This window comes from Sminthopsis crassicaudata, chromosome 6 (genome assembly GCF_048593235.1).
Source record: "Sminthopsis crassicaudata isolate SCR6 chromosome 6, ASM4859323v1, whole genome shotgun sequence".
In the NCBI taxonomy this organism is placed as follows: domain Eukaryota; kingdom Metazoa; phylum Chordata; class Mammalia; order Dasyuromorphia; family Dasyuridae; genus Sminthopsis; species Sminthopsis crassicaudata.
The window spans coordinates 120,190,008-120,211,589 of NC_133622.1; the positions used below are offsets into that span (position 1 = coordinate 120,190,008).

The following is a 21,582-nucleotide window of genomic DNA, read 5'->3' on the forward strand; positions in this document are numbered from 1 at the left end:
TGTAAGAAATGACCAGCAGGAGGAATACAGAGAGGCTTGGAGAGACTTAAATCAATTGTTGCTGAGTGAAATGAGCAGAACCAGAAGATCACTATACACTTCAACAACAATACTGTATGAGGATGTATTCTGATGGAAGTGGAAATCTTCAACATAAAGAAGATCCAACTCACTTCCAGTTGATCAATGATGGACAGAAATAACTGCACCCAGAGAAGGAACACTGGGAAGCGAATGTAAATTGTTAGCACTACTGTCTATCTACCCAGGTTACTTATACCTTCAGAAGCTAATAATTAATGTGCAACAAGAAAATAGTATTTACACACATATATTGTATCTAGGTTATATTGTAACACATGTAAAATGTATGGGATTACCTGCCATCGGGGGGAGGGAGTGGAGGGAGGGAGGGGATAATTTGGAAAAATGAATTAAAAAAAAAAAAAAACTTTTACAGTGGATGGGAAGATGGGAGAGGTGAGAGGGAATTAGTCAGAATTTGTTCAAAGAAGAAATAATAATGACACTCATTTGAGTATAGAAATCTGTCTCATTTTGAAAGAAAGTAGGAGGGTAAGGGGATAAAAGGAAAGGGTTAATAGAAAAGAGGACAAATTAGGGGAGCAGATAGTGAGAAGTAAAAACACTTGTAAGGCGTTATAGGGTGGAAGAAGAGAGAATAGAATAAATGGCGTCTCTGAAATTGGATAGAAGAAAGTATAGTTAGGGTTAGGGTTAGGGTTTGGGTTAGTTTTTCTGATGATAGATTTCTTTCTCAAACTATAGAGAATGGAGTCAAATTTATAAAAATAAGAGCCATTCTTCAATTGATAAATAATCAAACGATACAAACAATTTTAGATGAAGTCATCAAACATCTATAGCCATATGAAAAATACTTTAACTCACTATTGATTGCAGAGAAACATGTAATGTTCTTGGTTAATTTTCTGGAGGTTTCTGGGGCAGCCTTCTTTTCAGTTCAGTAATCACCACAAGAATAGCCAGGTATTAAAGTCCAAAAGTCTTCATTGTCTCTTTCATCTGGTGCTCACTAGCTTTCTTATGGCCTTCACAGGAGACTTAGTTTCAGTGGAGAAAATGCAGGAGGATAGGTCACCATGGTGGTGTGAGAAAAAGTGAGTCTGAGTCCAAGGGTTTGTGCTTCAGCCTCCAGCCACCACAAAGGTGGACTATGGAATAAATCTGTCTCTGCCTCCTTTGGCTGAGTTTGTCTAAGATTAAATCAATAATGTTGAGCTTAGAGAACCTTTAATCACTATGCTAAACTAGATAACCTTTGTCTCATCAATTCTATTGATTTAACACCTTGTAAGAATCCTTGCTTCAGAGTTTGGGCCCATAACATCTCCCTCTTTCTATTGTTTTAGAACATAAGGTAGTCACACTCTCCCTGAATTCTCAAGGAGGTGAAAACCTCAAAAAGAAGATGATCACACCTTCCCTGACTCAAAAAAGGGTGAAAAAACCAAAAAGGGAGTGATCAGGCCTTCCCTGACATCTCAGGAAGGGAGATGAAAACCAAAGGAAAATGGGGAATCAAAACAAATTAGCCGGTTTCTGAAGGGTCTCACTTGAAACAGGTATACAGAAATCCATCAACATGGGAGTTATTACACCAGCACATAGTAAGACAGGCTAGTAGCAATGTAACAAAACTGAATCAACATGAGGAATTATTCATGTCCATAAGTCCTAGAAATAGTCCAAAACAATCTATTATCCATTACTTCATGTGTCAGGAATCCAATAATTCCTGCAAGTTGTGAAGTCCTGCATCAGACTTATTATGTATTAGGGAATTCAATGATTCCTGCAGATTTTGAAGTTCTGCAACAGTCATAACAATAACTTTTCATTGCAAGGAATTCAATGATTCTTGCAGATTTTGAAATTCTATATCAGTCTTACCATGTCTCAGGGAATCCAATGATTCCTGCTGGTTTTGAAGTTCTGTAACACTCTCATTATCAGCCATGCACAATATACATGATATTATCAGTATCAGATATCTTTTGTTAACCACTGCTTATGCTTTTCTCCTTTCCTTCTCCCTTATCCCCCTCCCCAGTATTAAATTTATGAGCACCACTTGGTTCTCACAGCCCTCCCTTTTTAGGTTTCCCCCCATCTTAGAGTTCCTCCCCTTATCTTATCCCTTTTCTTCACAATTTCTGTATTACCTTCCATTTAGCTTACTCCTTCCCTTTTCACCTTTCCCCTCCCACTTTTCAATGAGGTGGGAATAAGTTTCACCATAAATCAAATAGTTCTAATAATTTTCTCTTTAAGCCAATTCTGATGGCAGTACGATACACACTATGTTCATCCACCTTCATTCTTTCTCTCAGACATAATAGGATTCCATTGCCTTTTCATGAAATGTAGTACCTCCACTTTACCCTTTTCTAGGTACAATTTCCTTTCCACATCTAGTTTCCAAAACAATGTGTACTTTATACATCTTTATAGCAGAAATATAGTTCCCAAGATTTCTTTTTTACCTTTTAAGGTTTCTCTTGAGTTCTATATTTGTAAATCAAACTTTTTTGTTTAGATCCAGTTTTTTTCATCAAGAATAGATGGAATTCACTTATTTTGTTGAATGTCCATCTTCTTCCTTGGAAGACGATGCTCATTTTTGCTGGGTAACTTATTTTTGGCTGCATACCAAGTTCCTTAGCCTTTCAGAATATCATATTACAGGCCCTTCAATACTTTCATGTAGTCACTGCTAGATCCTGGGTAATCCTTATTGTGGCTCCTTTATATTTGAATTGATTTTTTTTCTAGCAGCTTGCAGTATTTTTCCCCTTTGTCTGATAATTCTGGAATTTTGCCACTATATTTCTTTGTATTTTGATTTTAGGGCCTCTTTCAGTAGGTGATTGATGAATTCTTTCAATTTCTATTTTATTCTCTGTTTCTAAGATGTCTGTGCAGTTCTCTTTGATAATTTCCTGGAAAATTGTGTCAAGGATCTTTTTTTCATCATATTTTTTCAGGGAGTCCAATAATTCTCAGATTGTCTCTCCTGGATTGATTTTCTAGGTCTGCTATTTTCCCAAGAACATATTTGACATTTTTCCCATTGTTTCATTTTTTTTGGTTTTGTTTGACTGATTCTTGTTGTCTCCTCCAGTCATTCAATTCTGTTTAATTCTCATTTTCAATGAAGTATTTTCTTCACTCTCTTTATATCTTTTCTAATTGCCCAATTGTGTTTTTAAGTGAGTTGTTTTGTTCTATGGAATTTTTTTTCCATTTTGCCAATTTTATTTTTTAGACAGCTATTTTCTTTTACCAACTCACTAATTCTGTTTTTCAAGGATTTGATTTCTTTATCCAATCTATCTTTAAATGAGTGGAATGACTTATTCAGACTCTCTTGCCAAGCTTCCCTTTAATTTTCCCATTTTTCTTCTAGCTGTCTTGTGAGAGCCTCTTTAATTTCTTCCATAAGAGTCTGGTGCATTGAGGACCATTTTGTCAATGAAGAGTCAAAGAAAACAAACAAACAAGAAAAACAAATGGTCTGCTTTTTTGGCGGGGGGCGGGGGGGACTGGATTGTATGATCGAGCTTCCTCTACAGACTGCAAGGGGCAGGAGCGCGGCACTAGCAGGACAGCAATGGCTGCGCTGCTTCTTCCCTTCTTCCCCTCCTTCTAAGACTCTGAGAGTGTTCTGAGACACTGTGGGTGGGTGTGGCCAGGTTCTAATAGATGCTAGCTTTTTAGAGTTATAGTCTTCACCCCCTGTGTTTTTAGCTTCTCTACTTGTCTACTGGCTTGTTGCTAGGGCAAAGTAGCCAACACTGTGTTAAAGCTTTCAGGTCTGTTCACCTGTGAGCTTCCTGCCTTACTCTGCTGTGCTGCATCAGCCTGCCTTCAGTTTGTGCCTAATTTAAAACCTTGCCCACCCACAAGCAAAAGCAGACCTTTTCTGGTGACTTTCGAGGATATCTTTTCTTGGTAATTATTATTATTATTATTTTTTTTTTTTTCCTTCAAGCACTAATTCCGAGGTTGGTCATGAGATAAATTATTCTGAGAGAAAACAAGGAGCTTAAGAAGATGTGTGCGTCCTCTCCGCCATCTTGGCTGGAAGTCCCCAGTGTCAGATATTTCTTTGGTCTTCTCCTTTGTTTTGAGGTTTTTCTCTTTTTCTGTCTCTCTCCAATGGACAAGGTGAATACAGCTCTTTGGCACTCATCTGATTCCTTCTCCATCTGAGGATAGAAGCCTACCCAGTAAGATTGGGGTGAAGGGAGGATGCCCAATCTCATCACTATTATTAAATACTTTACTAAAAATGTTAGATTTAGGAATAAGAAAAAAAAAAGAAATTGAAGGAGAAAACAAAACTATTACTCCTTGCAGGTGATAAAATAGTATACTTGGAGAATACTAGAGAATCAAGTGAAACACCATTTGAAATAATTTCCAAAATGGTAGAATGTAAAATAAAATCTTTAAAAAATTAAACTTAAAAAAATTAAACTATATATAGAAATATCATTTCTACATATTGCCAATAAAGCCCAGTAGTAAGAGAAAGCAAAAATCTATTTAAAATAACTGTAGACAATATAAAGTACTTGGGAGTCTTCATGGTAATCAAACCATATAAACATAACTGTAAAACATTTTTTACACAAATTAAATCAGATCTAAATAATTGGAAAAATATTTGGCTTCTTGTCGTTGGTACAGTGGATAGACTGCTGGCCCTGACTTCAGGAAGACTTATTTTCCTGAGTTGAAATCTGGATTCATTTACTTATTAGATATGTGGCCTTTATCAAGTCACTTAAATCTGTTTTCCTCAAGTTCCTCATCTATAAAATGAGCTGGAGAAGAGAATGACAAATATCTCTAATATCTTTACTAAGAAAAGTCCAAAATAAGATCATAAAAAGTCAGGCATGACAATATTAGCAACAAAAAAGCAATGCCAATGGAAAAAGTGATAAGGGAGAAAAAGAATAAGGAAAAATATATCACATAAAAGAAACACCAAAGGAAGAGAGCAGGGGAAAGAAAAATGGAAAGGATGGTGGGCCACACTTGAACATCACTGTTATTAGAATTGGTTCAAAGACAAAATAACATATCCATTCAATTGCATATATGTATTTTACCCAACAGGGAAGTAGGAAAAGAAAGGGTTTTTAAAAAGGGGAGGAATGATAGGAGAGAGAGGATAGTAAGGGAGGAAATGGAGAGAAGCAAAATAGACTTTGAGAAGGGACAAATGAAAAAGAGAAAAAGAAAAAAAAAAAAAAAACAAGAAAAACTGAATGAAGAGAAAGAAACAGTGAGTTATAATAAATGTGGATATAAATAGGATAAACTTACTTATAAAATAAAGCAGACAGTAGAATTGATTAGAAACCAAAATACAGTAATACATTGTTAATGAGAAACACATCTGAAAAAAAAAAAAAAAAAAAGGACACACAGGGTGAAAATGAGAGGCTGAAGCAGAATTTAATATGATTCACCTGAAGTGTAAAAAAAAAAAAAAAAAAAAAAGCAAGGAAAGTAATCATAATTTTAGACAAGGAAAAAACAAAAATAGACATAATTTAAAAAGATAATCAGGAAAATTATATCTTGATAAAAGTTACCATAAATAATAAACTATCATCAGTTCTAAATATATATGTAACAAACGTCACAGCATCCAAATTTTTAAAGGAAAAGTCAAGTAAATTACAGAAAAAAATAGATAGTAGACTTCCGGCCAAGATGGCAGCATGGAGGCAGAAAGCTGCGTGAGCTCTGTGTTTTCTCTAAGGACATACTTCATGACAAGCCGTGGAGTTAATGCTTGACCAGAAAAGAAACCCACAAATAATCACCAACAGAAGACATCCTTGAAATTCACCAGAGAAGGTCTGTGTTTGCTCAGGGGAGGGCTGAACAGACTGGGCACAGACTGAGGGCAGGCAAGCCAGAGCAAGACAGGCAGCTCTCACAGCTCAGACCTGAGGGGGGAGGGGTATGATCTCTTCCTTTTCTGCAAAAAGATTTTTACCCTACTGTGGATATTCTGCCTTGGCAGCAAGCCAGGAGCAGCGGAGAAGGTGTAAACACCGGAGGTGAACAATAAAACCCCAGAAAGCCAGAGTCTCTCAGAACCCGGCCACCCCACCCCCATCCAGAGTGACTCAGCCCATTCTTAGAACCTCAGGGCACAGATGCATCGCAGCCATGTCTGTCCTGTTAGTAACTTGAAGCTGTCTCCCTCAATCTGTAGAGGAAACCCAGTAAAACCATCAAGCCCCAGCCCCCCCAACACAGACCAATTGTTTCTCTTGTCAATTTGTTTCTTCAATTCCCGCTCTGACAAAATGAACAAAAAATTTAAAAGGGCTCTAACCATTGACAGCTTCTGTATGGAGAGATAGCAGATTTCAAATACTGAGGACACTAAAAGCAGATTGTCCCCAGAGGAATCCCCTAAGGGGTTATGAGCTGCTCCTCAATACATAAGACTCTCATAGAGGAAATCAAAAAGGCTCTCACAAGAGAGATAAAGGAGAAATGGGAAAAGGAAAGGGAAGTTTGGCAAAAGAGCCTGGAGAAGTCATCCAGAGTGGATAAAGAGATCAAATCAGGGAAACGTGTAACGATGGGGAAATGCAGGAACCGGAGCCGAAGCCAGAGCCAAGTGCTGAGTAGCCTTAGTAAGAAGCAGAAAAAGCATCTGCGGGACTTTGGGGAAGAGCATCCGTTCTATGACAAGGTTTCTGGAAAAGATGCAAAGCTGCAAATCTGCAAGCTGTCAGAGAATTCAGATCATTCAAGTTCAGAGAGTGATTCAGACAGTGAACCAGAAAAGGTCTCTGAATACCATAAGTTACTTGCCACCCTGAAGAATGTTTCAGAGGAGAAAGAAGAGGAAGAAGATGAAGAGGAGGAAGAGAATGCTATAAAAGAAGAGGAAGAAGTGGAAAGTGAAGGGGTTTGTGACAGCAGTTTGGAGGAGGAGGAAGAAGAGGAAGAAGAGAAGGAGGTACAGGAAGGAATAAGGGGAGGCAAAGAAGAGGACCCCAAGGACAAAGATGAGGAAGCACTTAACCAGCAGAGAAGTGATGGGGATGAATTCATGGACATGCAACATGAATCAGCCTTCAGCCTGGAAACCAATTTCCTAGAGGAGGAGAATAGAGATCACAAGGCCCTGCAGAAGGACAGCAGCTCTGCGGTAGAAGTCTCAGGAGACCCATTCCTACAACATTTGAACAAAGAACTGAAAGAAAAATAAATCTAGGCTGTCGCCACAAATCCCAAAGTTACCCAGCAGCTAAAATGGTCAACTCTGGGTCAGCTCATCTTTTCAACCCAGTTTCATGCACTGGAGACTTTCAAGCCCCCAAAGGACATTGACCTGATGACTCTTCATCTTCAGAAGCCCTTGGATTCCACATGGCCCAAAGTAAACAGCCAGTTCATCTCTGGCCCCTCAAAACCCAGTGGGCCTTTCTCTCCCCTACAAGAAAGAGCTCTTCTCAATTATGAACTCATACTGGGACTTGTTATACCCAGAAAGGACAGCATTGGGGAATGGGGAGGAGATCCGTCATGTGTACTGCCTACATGCCATGAACCATGTTCTCAAAGCCAATTCCCAGGTGCTCAGCAATAATAGTAAACTCCGGGATAAGAAACCGAGAGCCGGTGATGACGACGATGACTTCAGGGACCAGGGCCTCACTTGACCCAAGGTGTTAATTGTTGTTCCTTTTCAGGAGGCTGCTCTCAGAGTGGTCCAGCTCTTCATCAGTCTCCTGGAAGAAGGAAGCAAGAAGAAAATAAATGTGAGTAACAAAAAGCGCTTCAAGGGAGAATATGGGTCTGACCCAGATGAGAGACCTCCCAATCTGAAGAGGCCTGAAGACTATGATGCTGTGTTTGCTGGCAACATTGATGACCACTTCTGGATAGGAGTTGCAGTTCTTCAGCTAAGCCCAAATTTATGCTCCATTTTACTCCTCAGATATTCTCATTGCCTCCCCTCTTGGCTTGAGAACTATTATTGGTGCAGAGGGAGAAAAGAAGAGGGACTTTGACTTCTTATCTTCCATAGAGATTCTCATTATTGACCAAGTTGACATTTACCTGATGCAAAATTGGGAGCATGTCCTGCATTTAATGAACGATATGAACTTACTTCCCTTGGATTCTCATGGAGTGGACTTCTCCCCAGTACGTATGTGGAGTTTGAATAACTGGTCCAAGTATTACCGGCAGACGCTGCTGTTTGGTGCCTTGCAAGAGGCCCAGATCAACTCGGTCTTCAGCAAATACTGTGTCAATTACCAAGGGCAGGTAACTGTGAGGAGCATCCCAATGACTGGCTCCATTAGTCAGGTTCTGGTGCAGCTCCCGCATGTTTTCCAGAGATTAGAAGCTGAAAATCTCCTTTCTGTAATAGATGCCATGCTGGAACTCTATCTTCCCAGAAATCAGCAGGAGTCAGGACCACTAAATGTCTTTATTCTAGATCTTTACCGTCGCCTCCAAAGCCAGGTCACGAGTGCAAGTGAGTGTGAGTTCCACCACCCAAGTTTCTCTTACTCCTCCCACACAAGTCACTTCCCCCTCTTTGTCCCACAAATCAAGTCAGCACAGAACAGCTGGGGAGGGTCAACCTTCAAACAAGTTAATAGGGAACCGTCCAATTGGCAATTAGTCTCACGTGCTTCATTATCCAAGTGCATTGCTCAGTTCTAGCCCTTTACATCTCCCGCTTTCTTTTGTTTTAGACCACAGGAGGTCGCACCATCCCTGACTTTTCAGGGAGATGAGAACCCCAAAAGGGAGGTGATCACACTCCCCCTGACTTCTCAGGAGGGGAGATGAAAGCACTGAAGAGGAGATAATCATGCCCTCCCTGACATCTCAGGAAGGGAGATGAAAAGCACCAAAGAGAAGTGGGGATTTGCTAGCGGGTTTCTGCATTGAATGGCCTTATTAGAGACAAGTATGCACAAACCCATCAGCATGGGAGTTATTACACAAGCACATAGCAATAACGCAGAGGCTATTAGTGGTGACTCTCCCCACAGTCAGTGCAGACTCGATGTGGTGTAACAAACAGGAATTGTACATGGAAGTAGTGATATAACAAACAATATAAATCAACATGGTATTGTAAGAGATTTCCAGAAGTCCTAGAAGGAGGGTATGTAAACACCAGACACACATACCCCTTCTTCAGCAACCAAGAGATAGTCCAAAACCAATCTATTGTCCATTGCTTCACTGTTAGGGAATCCAATGATCCCCACAAGTTTTTGAAATCCCACATCAGTCTTTTTAATTGTTAGGGAATCCAATGATCCCCACAAGGTTTTGAAGTCCAGCAACAGTCTTATGATGCCTCAGAAAATCGAATGATTCCTGAGGATTTTCAAGTCCTACAATAGTCTTATGATGCCTCAGAGAATCCAATGATTCCTGAGGATTTTCAAATCCAACAGTTTTTGATGTCCATGGGTCAAATGCCATAACTGCCAGGTTCTTTCAGTGGTGGGCACAGTCAGCAACGGAACCACCCTTCTCCTTCGTTTCAAGGGTCTGCTCTGTCTCTCTCCGATAGACAAGGCGAATACGGCTGGTTGGCACCCATCTGATTCCTTCTCCATCTGTAGAGATACAAGCAAACCCTCTCCCCCAAGCAGTTAACCTATCTGGTCCCTTCCATTCACCACTTTCTGGGTCTCTCCACATCACTTGGCGATTATCTAAAGACAGTGGAGCTGCTCGCACTGGACACTGCCCTTCCGGTGGGTTATAAAACCTGTCTGCTGGAGCCAGTGCATCTTTGTCAAAAATTTAAAAATTAATGGTATAGAGAACTAAATTTAGAAGTTCTCTAGGGTTACCCGTGGCTCCCCCTTTCTTTTGTTTTTGGAGGAGTGTCTTAATATCTCTGTTTCTTCTCTCTACTATTGCCTGCCCTTGAGGATTAAAGGGTATGCCTGTGGTATGTAAAATCTTATACTGTGCACAAAAGTGTGTAAAATGTTTAGAAGTATATGCAGGTCCATTGTCTGTTTTTATTGCTTGTGGCACACCCATAATCGCAAATGCTTGTATAAGGAATTCAGTTACCACTCGGGCTGTCTCTTTTGCTGCTGGCATTGCAAATGTGAATCCTGAAAAAGTGTCTACCACGACATGGATAAAAGATAGACGACCAAAAGATTTATAATGGGTCACATCCATTAGCCAAATTTCATTAGGTCTCAAACCACGAGGGTTCTTCCCTGGAGGGAGTGCAGGAGCATGAAAAGGAAGGCAAGCTGTACAGGCTTTTACTATGCTCCTAGCTTCTTCTCTTGTTATTCCAAACTGCAAACGTAAAGCTCGGGCAGCCTGATGATATTTAGAATGAGACTCTTGTGTTTCTTGAAATAAAGGAGTACTGGCCAGCATGGTTAGAAGGCTATCTGCCTTTGAATTACCATCAAAAATAGGACCTGGAAGTCCACTATGGGAGTGGACATGCAAAATATAAATCTTACCTGGATGCTTTCTCACTTGCTCTTGAAGCTCTTTAAAGAGCTGATATATATTGGAGGCTACAAATTTTATTTGGGCTGTGGCAATTCTTTGTACCACACCTACTGAATAGGCCAAATCAGATATTATATTTATGTCTCCCGGATAATAAGCAAGAGCTAGAATGATTGCATACAATTCATTCTGCTGAGTGGACTGAAAAGGAGTTCTGATTACTCTCTTTATAGTTAAGTCACGAGAATACACAGCACAAATATTATGTTTGGATGCATCTGTAAAGATAGTTGGTCCTTTAAGAGGAACTTTAGAAACCTTTTCTTCAAGAATCCATTGCCAATTATGTAGCAGTCTGGTTATCTTTAATGGAGACCCGTGTGCAAAATTTGGAGCCATGGTTAATAAAATTTGCCACTCTGGGATGGTTTTGCAGCACACATTAACTTGTGCATTAGTATAAAAGGTGTATATCTTGTCAGGTCTTGTCCCAGATAATTGTACTGCTCATTTAATGGCCTTTAATAAAATTCTAGCCACAAGCACTGGGTAAGGAATAAGGCTTTGTTCTGGTTGTGCTGGGAGGTTCACCCACTCTATCACACTGTCTCCTTGATGAAGGACTGCTGTGAGTACCTCTTGTGTAGCAAAAACTGATATTTCCAAGGGTTTTTGAGTGACTCTTTCAACTACATTGGATAAAGCCAGTTCAACTTGTCTCAAAGCCTCTTGAGCTTCTTTTGTAAGCTGGCGTGGTGAATTTAAAGCACTGTCTCCCCTTAAAATGTCATATAATGGTTGCAATTGACAGGTAGTCAAGCCTAGCACAGGACGCATCCATTGGATATCTCCTATCAATTTCTGGAAGTCATTTAAGGTGTTTAGCTTCTCTGTTCTTAAGGAGAGTTTTTGTACTGTACGCACCTTAGGATATACTTCATATCCTAAATATTGAAAAGGAGCATGTCTTTGAATCTTTTCTGAAGCTATGTGCAATTTATAATTCCTTAGTGTTTCTATGGTTTTTTGTAGACATGCTTCTAACATTTGTTCCTCAGGTGCACATCCCAATATATCATCCATGTAATGTAATAACATTACTTTTGGAAATGCTTTTCTTACTGGACTAAGAGCAGCAGCAACATACATTTGACACATAGTAGGGCTGTTTTTCATTCCCTGTGGCAAAACTGTCCATTCATATATTTTATAAGGCTCAGCTAAGTTAATGCTGGGCATTGAAAAGGCAAATCTTTTCATATCCTCCTTATCTAGAGGGATAGAATAGAAACAATCCTTAATGTCTATAACCCACAGAGGCCATTCTCTAGGCAACTGAGTAGGAGATGGAGGTACAGGTTGAAGAGTTCCCATAGTTTCCATCTGTTCATTTACCTTTCTTAAATCAGTCAACATTCTCCATTTTCCAGATTTCTTTTTTACAACAAATACTGGGGAATTCCAAGGACTTAGAGAAGGTTGTAAGTGTCCTTGGTCAAGTTGTTCCTGTATTATATCTAGTAAGGCCTGAATTCTATTGTTATCTAAGGGCCACTGTTCTATCCACACTGGTGTATCAGTTTTCCACTGGATAGGAACAGGTGAAAGTGTTGGCAGGCCTTCAACAGCAGCCCTGCCTAAAAAACCGAAGTACTCATTTTTAACCCTAATTGTTGTAAAATGTCTCTTCCCCATAGATTGATGGGGATTTTTTCAACTATAAAAGGAGTAAAAACTCCTGTTTCACCTTCAAATACCCATCTTAAAGGGGTAGCACTAACTTCAGCTGCTATTGATCCTCCTACCCCAGACATGTAGGTGTCTGCCTTTTTCTTTGGCCAGTGACTGGGCCAGTTGGCACCTCTAATGACTGTGCGATCTGCACCTGTGTCCACCAGTCCTTCTAATGCTATGCCATTTATATAGATGGTGAGCATAGCTCGGTCAGCTGTCACAGCTGCTGTCCAGTATATTCCTGGGTTTTTCTGCTTGGAGTCCGAACATGGGTGACTGTCACCAGGTTGCTTATTAGGAGTCTGTATCCATAAACCTGATGCTACTACTTCCCCTGGTTGATAAGTCACACATTGTCTCCCTGTGTTAGTGACTGGGATATTATCTACACATTCCCCAGTTTCCCACATCAGTGTATGAATGAACACTGTCTTGTAAGTACTCTCAGGAGGTGAAATGGTCAAGCCTACTGTGCCTGGAGGCAAGGGATCCATAGGTTGGAGAGGAACAGATTTCACCTCTCCAGGGGGTATCTCAATTGTCCCAGCTGCATACAACTCTATCCTCTCTAATTGTAGTCCCTTTCTCCCATCATGTTGCTTCCTGGCTGACTGATTGTGTAATCCCTTTCTCCCCTCAGATGGCTTCCTGGCTGATTGGTCATGTCTGGGTATTGGACTTGGAGGCACTCTCTGGGTGTGGCATCGGCTGCCATCATGCCCCAAGTGTTTTTTGCCTGGGGCCCTGGAGCTGAGCCCCTCATCCCATTTCCCTGAATCAGTCTACACTCTGAGGCCCAATGGAGTCCTCTGTTGCATTTTGGACATGGGGTTTTGGGTCTTGTTCTCCCAGCCTGTTTCTCACTCTGTCTCTATGCCAACATTGAGCTTTCAGATGGCCTACTTTACCGCATTGAAAGCATTGACGAGTCTCTCTGGAAACCCCTTGCCAAAAGGGATCCTGTCTCCCCATGTTGGGATCTTGGGAAGTCTGCACCATAGCCTGGCTATAAAAGGTATTTGTGCCCATTGTGGCACAGCGTCTTATGATCTCCTCTAAAGGAGCATCCCAATGTAGTCCTAGTATAATCCTTCTAAAAACCTCATTGGCATTGTCTCTAGCAAGTTGCCTCACCAAAGTGTCTGTTACTTCATTTTCACCATTAGTCTGTATGACAGCTGTCTGCAAATGTGCCACAAAATCAACAAAAGGTTCATTTGGTCCCTGTACAATTTTTGTGTAGGTCTCACCCTTGTAGTTTTTACTGGGGAGAGAAGCCCATGCTTTGATAGCAGCAGCAGAAATTTGCTCAAATGCTGTTATGGAGTAATTAATCGTACTGAAGCGGCTGCATAAGAACCTACACCTATTAATAGGTCATAGGTGATGGAAGTATTAGCTGCACTTTGACTATTTTGTTGGGCTTGAATACTACAGAGCTCACTATATTCAGAAAACCACAACAAATTTTGTCCAGGTTCTAAGCACACCTTTGCAATGACTTTCCAGTCACTTAGGGGTTAAGGTTTCATAAGCCAAATTGTGTATTAACATCTTAACATAATTTGATGTAGCCCCAAAGACAGTGCAAGATTTTTTCAGGTTTTTAAGGACATCCATATTAAAAGGAGCATATCTTCTACTCTCTTGACCTGCAGAATTATACTGTTGAATCACAGGAAAAATTTGAAGTTTGAAATCATTATCTACTTCTTTTCCATTTTCAATTGCTTCAATAAGCCCTCTTTCTAATCTAGTTACAGGAGTGGGCAGTTGTTGGGGGGGGCGTTGTGTGGGAGGAGGGGGGGCGCTGATGATGTCACCGCCCCTCCCACTACTCCTCCTCCCTCAGTCCCTGAAGGTGGAGTGGATGTGGGCTGATCAATAATCTGCTCTCTAGGTGGGGTTGAAATTTCTCCTGAACAATTGGAGTCTACACACTCAGATTCCTCATTCAAATCCCCTTGCCCTCTGGCAATGTCCTTTGTTTGCCTATCTTCTATCTTTTGTTCCTCAAGCTTCCTTCTCTGTGCCTTTTTAGAACTCTTCCTTCTTCTAAACTCTTCTCCATAGCTTAAGTCTAATAGAATCAAGTTGTATAGATAAAATACCTCTGGGAAAATTTGACAAAGCCCATTTTTTGAGTAAAATTCTTTCATTTCAAGTCCCACTAGCTTCCATTTATCTATATGCAGTTTTTCTTCATTTAAGAACCAAGGGGACGTGAGACTCAATGAGTGTAATAGATTATTCATTTGTGGGATGGGAACAAGTAAACTTTTCTCATCAATTATCTTAATTATATCCTCTATAGCATTGCTAGATGAGGCAGGGGCTGGGGTTGGAGCAGGGTCAGCTGAGGCACAGGATTTACCTAACATCTGCCCCATCTCAGTTACTAGAGATTGCTGATTTAGTCCTTAACAAGGTAAGTTCCTTATTTCTATTAGAATACTCACCTAATCTCCTGGTCACAGGAGGATTTCGATGGAAGTAGGGTGCCAGCCACACGTTGGACGCCAAATGCTGGAACTCTATCTTCCCAGAAATCAGCAGGAGTCAGGACCACTAAATGTCTTTATTCTAGATCTTTACAGTCACCTCCAAAGCCAGGTCACAAGTGCAAGTGAGCGTGACTTCCACCACCCAAGTTTCTCTTACTCCTCCCACACAAGTCACTTCCCCCTCTTTGTCCCACAAATCAAGTCAGCACAGAACAGCTGGGGAGGGTCAACCTTCAAACAAGTTAATAGGGAATCGTCCAATTGGCAATTAGTCTCACGTGCTTCATTATCTAAGTGCATTGTTCAGTTCTAGCCCTTTACAATGCCAGGCTTCATTTCTTTGTGAATAAGATCTTACCTCAGTATCAAGATGCAGTAATGTCTCACACTCTCATCTATGTCCCATCCTACTTTGACTTTGTGCGGCTCCAAAATTATTTTAAAAAGGAGGAGTTAAACTTCACCCACATCTGTGAGTACACTGAGAGGTCTGGGGTCTCCAGGGCCAGAAACTTCTTCCTCCAAGGAGAATGTCAGTTTCTGATTTTCACGGAACGTTTTCACTTCTATAAGAGGTACACAATAAAGGGCATCAGGAATCTGATTTTCTATGAATTGCCAACCTATCCTCATCTCTACAGTGAAGTCTGCAATATGCTGAAAGCCACTGGTGGTGGGGAGGAAGCCACATGGACCTGCACTGTCTTATATTCAAAGTATGATGCCCAGAGATCGGCATCTGTGGTGGGTGTGGAATGGACAGGCCAGAAGCTTCAGTCCAAATAGAATGTTCACCTCTTTATTACTGGAGAAAAATGAGTTGGACTTTGGTGACTAGGGCATAAGTCACCTGATCTGGTGCTGAATGGTTGTGATTCTGGAAGGCTGATGTTGAGGAAGATCTGGTATCATTCCTGCCTAAATACGTTTGCTACATCTGAAACACTTCACCTTCTAAAAGCATGTTTTAAAAGTTTGTATAAACCGAATTTTTGTAAATCAAGACTGTTTTAAATATTTTGGGCTGGGGTTTAGAGGCTCACATTTAAAAGAAGTACATAGTGGGATTTTTCTGTAAATAATAAGAGTATTTTTGTAATTGTTCCCAACTTAATTTAAGTTGGTAAGTTTATACATTTTGTTTAGCAAGTGGTTAGAACGCAGGGCATACCTAAAATTGGTTGTGCCAGTCAGATGAGGGCAAAATAGCATGTGGTAGATAAACCCTTTGTTATTATATGTGAGGCAGAGAGGTGATGCATATAGAGCACTGGGCTCAGAGTCAGAACGTCTGGGCATATCACTTAATCTCTGCCTGCCTCAGTTTCCTCAGCTTCAAAATGAGGATAATAACATTTGCCTCCTAGGGTGGTTGTGAGAGTCAAATGTTTATTAAGCCTTTACTATCTGTAAGGTACTGTGTGTAGGAAGCTGGTAATACAGATAAGAAAAAGAAAGAATCCCTGCTCCCAAGAAGGTTACAATCTAATGGGGGAAGACAGCACACAAAAGGAAGCTAGAAAGGGAAAGGGGTGAGGTTGACTGGATGGAAATTTGGTTTCCTGAAAATGAACCAAGTAAACATGCAGGTGGAAAGTAATTATATGTATTTAATTATAGATTTTTATTTTCAAAATACATACAAAAATAATTTTCAATATTCAAAAGAAAAAGAGATCAAATCATTGAGAAATAAAATTAGTGAATTAGAAAAGGTAAACAACTCCAAGGAAAACAGGATTAGTGAGTTGTAAAAAGAAAACAGCTCACTAAAAAATAAAAAGGATGAAATGGGAAAAAATTCCATAGAAGAAAAAAAACTCACTTAAAAACTCAATTGGACAATTACAAAAAGATATTTAAAAAGTGAGTGAAGAAAATAAATCATTGAAAATTAAACTCGGACAAGAAGAAATGAATGACTCAAGAAACCAAGAAGTAGTCAAGCAAAACCAGAGAAATTAAACAATTGAAAAGAATGTCAAGTACATTATTGGAAAGACAACAGACCTGGAAAACAGATCCAGGTGAGACAATTTGAGAATAATTGGACTCCCTGAAAAATGTGAGGAAAAAAAGAGCCTGGACACTATTTTCCAAGAAATTATCAAAGAGAAATATCCAGACATTTTGGAAACAGAGGGTAAAATAGACATTGAAAAAATTCATCCATCACCTACTGAAAGGGACCCTAAAATAAAAACGCCAAGAAATACATTGGCCAAGTTCAAGAACCATCAGACAAAGGAAAAAATACTGGAAGCCACTAGAAAAAAGCAATTCAGATATGGAGGAGCCACAATAAGGATAAACCAGGATCTAGCAGCATCCACATTAAAAGAAGGAAGGGCCTGGAACATGACATTCCAAAAGGCTAAGGAACTTGGCATGCAGCCAAGAATAACTTACCCAGCAAAAATGAGCATCATTTTCCAGGAAAGAAGATAGACATTTAACAAAATAAATCAATTCCATCTATTGTTGATAAAAAAAACAGACCTACACAAAATGTTTGATCTTCAAATACAGAACTCTAAAAAGGTAAAATGAAATCTTGAGAACTACATTTCTGCCATAGAGATATGTAAAGAACACATGTATAATTTGTCCTAGAAACTGGAGGTGGAAAAGAAATTATATCATTAAAAAGGTAAAGTGGTACTACATCTCATGAAGATGCAAAGGTAACCTATTATATCTGAGAGAAAGAAAGGAGGGAGATGAACATAATGTGTATCAATACACATATATGATTTATGGGGAAACTTCTTCCACTTCATTGAAAAGTGAGAGGGAAGGAGTAAGCTAAGGGGAAGGGAATACAGAAACTGTGAGGAAATGGGGTAAAAAAAGGGGAGGAACTTTAAGGTGGGGGAGGGATCCTAAAAAGGGAGGGCTGTAAAAAGCAAGTGGTGTTCACAAGTTTAATACTGGGTAGGGAGGTAAGAGGGAAGGAAAGGAGAAAAGCATAAGCAGGGGTTAACAGGAAGGTAAGCAATATAGCATTAGTCATTCTAACCATAAATGTGAATGGGGTAAACTCCCTCATAAAGAGGAAGCAGTTAGCAGACTGGATTAAAAGTCAGAATCCTACTATATATTGTTTACAGGAAAAACACCTAAAACAGAGTGATACATTCAAACTAAAAGTAAAAGGGTGGAGTAGAATCTACTATGCTTCAGGTAAAGCCAAAAAAGCAGGGGTAGCCATACTCATCTCAGATCAAGCAAAAACAAAAAATGATCTAATTAAAAGAGATAAGGAAGGGCATTATATCCTGCAAAAGGGTAGCATCAGTAATGAAGCAGTATCAATATTAAACATATATGCACCAAGTGGTGCAGCATCTAAATTCTTAAAAGAGAAATTAAGAGAGCTGCAAGAAGAAATAGACAGCACAACTATAATAGTGGGAGATCTCAACCTTGCACTCTCAGAATTAGATAAACCAAACCACAAAATAAATAAGAAAGAAGTCAAAGAGGAAAATAGAATACTAGAAAAGTTTGATGTGATAGATGTTTGGCGAAAGCTAAATGGAGATGGAAAGGAGTATACTTTCTTCTCAGCAGTTCATGGAACCTATACAAAAATTGATCATATACTAGGGCATAAAAACCTCAAATCAAATGCAATAAGGCAGAAATAGTAAATGCATCCTTTTCAGACCACAATGCAATCAAAATTACATTTCATAAAAAGCCAGGGGAAAATAGACCAAAAAATAATTGGAAACTAAATAATCTTATACTAAAGAATGATTGGGTAAAACAGCAAATCATAGATATAATTAATAACTTCACCCAAGAAAATGACAATAATGAGACATCATACCAAAATGTGTGGGATGCAGCCAAAGCAGTAATAAGGGGAAGTTTTATATCTCTACAACTCTAATTGCATAAAATAGAGAAAGAGAGGGTCAATGAATTGGCCTTACAACTAAAATTGCTAGAAAAGGAACAATTAAAAAACCCCAGACAAATAGAACACTTGAAATGCAAAAAATAAAAGGTGAGATTAATAAAATTGAAAGTAAAAAAACTATTGAATTAATCAATAAAACTAAGAGTTGGTTCTATGAAAAAAACAACAAAATAGACAAACCCTTAGTAAATCTGATTAAAAAAGGAAAGAGAAAAAGCAAATTGTTAGTCTTGAAAATGAAAAGGGAGAACTCACCACTAATGAAGAGGAAATTAGAACAATAAGAGCCTACTTTGCTCAATTTTATGCCAATAAATTCGATAACTTAAATGAAATGGAATAATACCTTCAAAAATATAGCTTGCCCACATTAACAGAGGAAGAAGTAAGTAGTCTAAATAGTCCCATCTCAGAAAAAGAAATAGACCAAACTATTAACCAACTTCCTAAGAAAAAATCCCCTGGACCAGATGGATTTATATGTGAATTCTACCAAACATTTAAAGAACAACTAACTCCAATGCTATATAAACTATTTGAAAAAATAGGGATTGAAGGAGTCCTACGAAATTCCTTTTATGACACAGACATGGTACTGATACCCAAACCAGGTAGGCTGAAAACAGAGAAAGAAAATTAATGGATTAATCTCCTTAATGATTATTGATGCTAAAATCTTAAATAAAATGTTAGCAAAAAGACTACAGAAAATCATCCCCAGGATAATATATTATGACCAAGTGGGATTTATACCAGGAATGCAGGGCTGGTTTAATATTAGGAAAAATATTAGCATAATCAACCATATCAATAAGCAAATTAACAAAAACCATATGATCATCTCAATAGATGCAGAAAAATCATTTGATAAAATCCAACATCCATTCCTACTAAAAACACTTGAGAGTATAGGAATAAATGGACTATTCCTTAAAATATTAATGAGCATATATTTAAAACTGCCAGTAAACATCATATGTAATGGTGATAAACTGGGACCTTTCCCAGTAAGATCAGGAGTGAAACAAGGTTGCCCACTATCACCATTACTATTCAATATAGTACTAGACATGCAAACTTCGGCAATAAGAGCCAAGAAAGAGATTCAAGGAATTAGAGTAGGAAATGAGGAAATCAAACTATCACTCTTTGCAGATGATATCATGTTATACTTACAGACCCCCAAAGACTCTGATAAAAAGCTATTAGAAATAATCCAGACCTTTAGCAAAGTCGCAGGATAAAAAATAAATCCACATAAATGCTCAGCATTTTTATACATTACCAACACAATCCAACAGCAAGAGATACAAAGAGAAATTCTATTCAAAATAACTGTCGATAGTATAAAATATTTGGGAATACATATACCAAAGGAAAGTCAGGAATTATATGAGCAAAATTATGAAACACTTGCCACAAAAATAAAGTCAGATTTAAATAATTGGAAAGACATTGAGTGCTTTTGGATAGGGCCAGCGAATATAATTAAGATGACAGTACTCCCTAAACTAATCTATTTATTTAGTGCTATAACAATCAGACTCCCAAGAAACTATTTTAATGACCAAAAAATGTAAGAACAAAATTCATATGGAACAACAAAAGGTCAAGTATTTCAAGGGAAGTAATGAAAAAAAAATAATTAAATGAAGGTGGTCTACCTGTACCTGATTTAGAACTATATTATAAAGCAACAGTCACCAAAACCATTTGGTATTGGCTAAGAAATAGACTAGTTGATCAGTGGAATAGGTTAGGTTCACAGGGCAAAGTAGTAAATAAAAATAGCAATCTAGTGTTTGACAAACCCAAAGATCCCAACTTTTGGGGTAAGAATTCATTATTTGACAAAATCTGCTGGGAAAACTGGAAATTAGTATGGCAAAAACTATGAATGGACCCACATTTAACACCACATACTAAGATAAGATCAAAATAGGTCCAAGATTTAGGCATAAAGAACGAGATCATAAATAAGTTAGAGTAGCATAGGATAGTTTACCTCTCAGACTTGTGGAGGAGGAAGGAATTTGTTCCCATAGGAGAACTAGAGATCATTATTGATCACAAAATAGAAAATTTTGATTACATAAAATTAAAAAGCTTTTGTACTAACAAAACTAATCCAAACAAGATTAGAAGGGAAGTAACAAATTGGGAAAACATTTTTACAGTTAAAGTTTCTGATAAAGGCCTCATCTCCAAAATATACAGAGAATTGACTTTAATTTATAAGAAATTAAGCCATTCTCCAATTGATATGAAAGGATATGAACAGACAATTTTCAGATGATGAAATTAAAACTATTTCCACTCATATGAAAGTGTTCCAAATCACTATTGAACAGAGAAATGCAAATTAAGACAACTCTGAGATATCATTACACACCTGTCAGATTGGCTAAGATGACAGGAACAAATAACAATTAATGTTGGATGGGCTGTGGGAAAACTGGGACACTGATGCCTTGTTGGTGGAGTTGTGAAAGAATCCAACCATTCTGGAGAGCAATCTGGAATTATGCCCAAAAATTTATCAAAATGTGCATACCCTTTGACCCAGCAGTGCTACTACTGGGCTTATATCCCAAGGAAATACTAAAGAACGAAAGGGACCTGTATGTCCCAAAATGTTTGTGGCAGCCTTTTTTGGAGTGGCTAGAAACTGGAAAATGAACGGATGCCCATCAATTGGAGACTCGTTGGGTGAATTATGGTATATGAATGTTATGGAATATTATTGTTCTGTAAGAAATGACCAACAGGAGGAATACAGAGAGGCTTGGAGAGACTTACATCAACTGATGCTAAGTGAAACGAGCAGAACTAGGAGATCATTATACACTTCAACAATGATAC

At 38.8% G+C, this 21,582-nt stretch overlaps 1 pseudogene; it reads left to right on the forward strand.

Moving 5' to 3' along the window:
• The first annotated feature begins 6,652 nt into the window (after window positions 1–6,652).
• LOC141545619 (U3 small nucleolar RNA-associated protein 25 homolog) lies at window positions 6,653–15,720 on the forward strand (annotated as a pseudogene).
• Window positions 15,721–21,582: the final 5,862 nt, after the last annotated feature.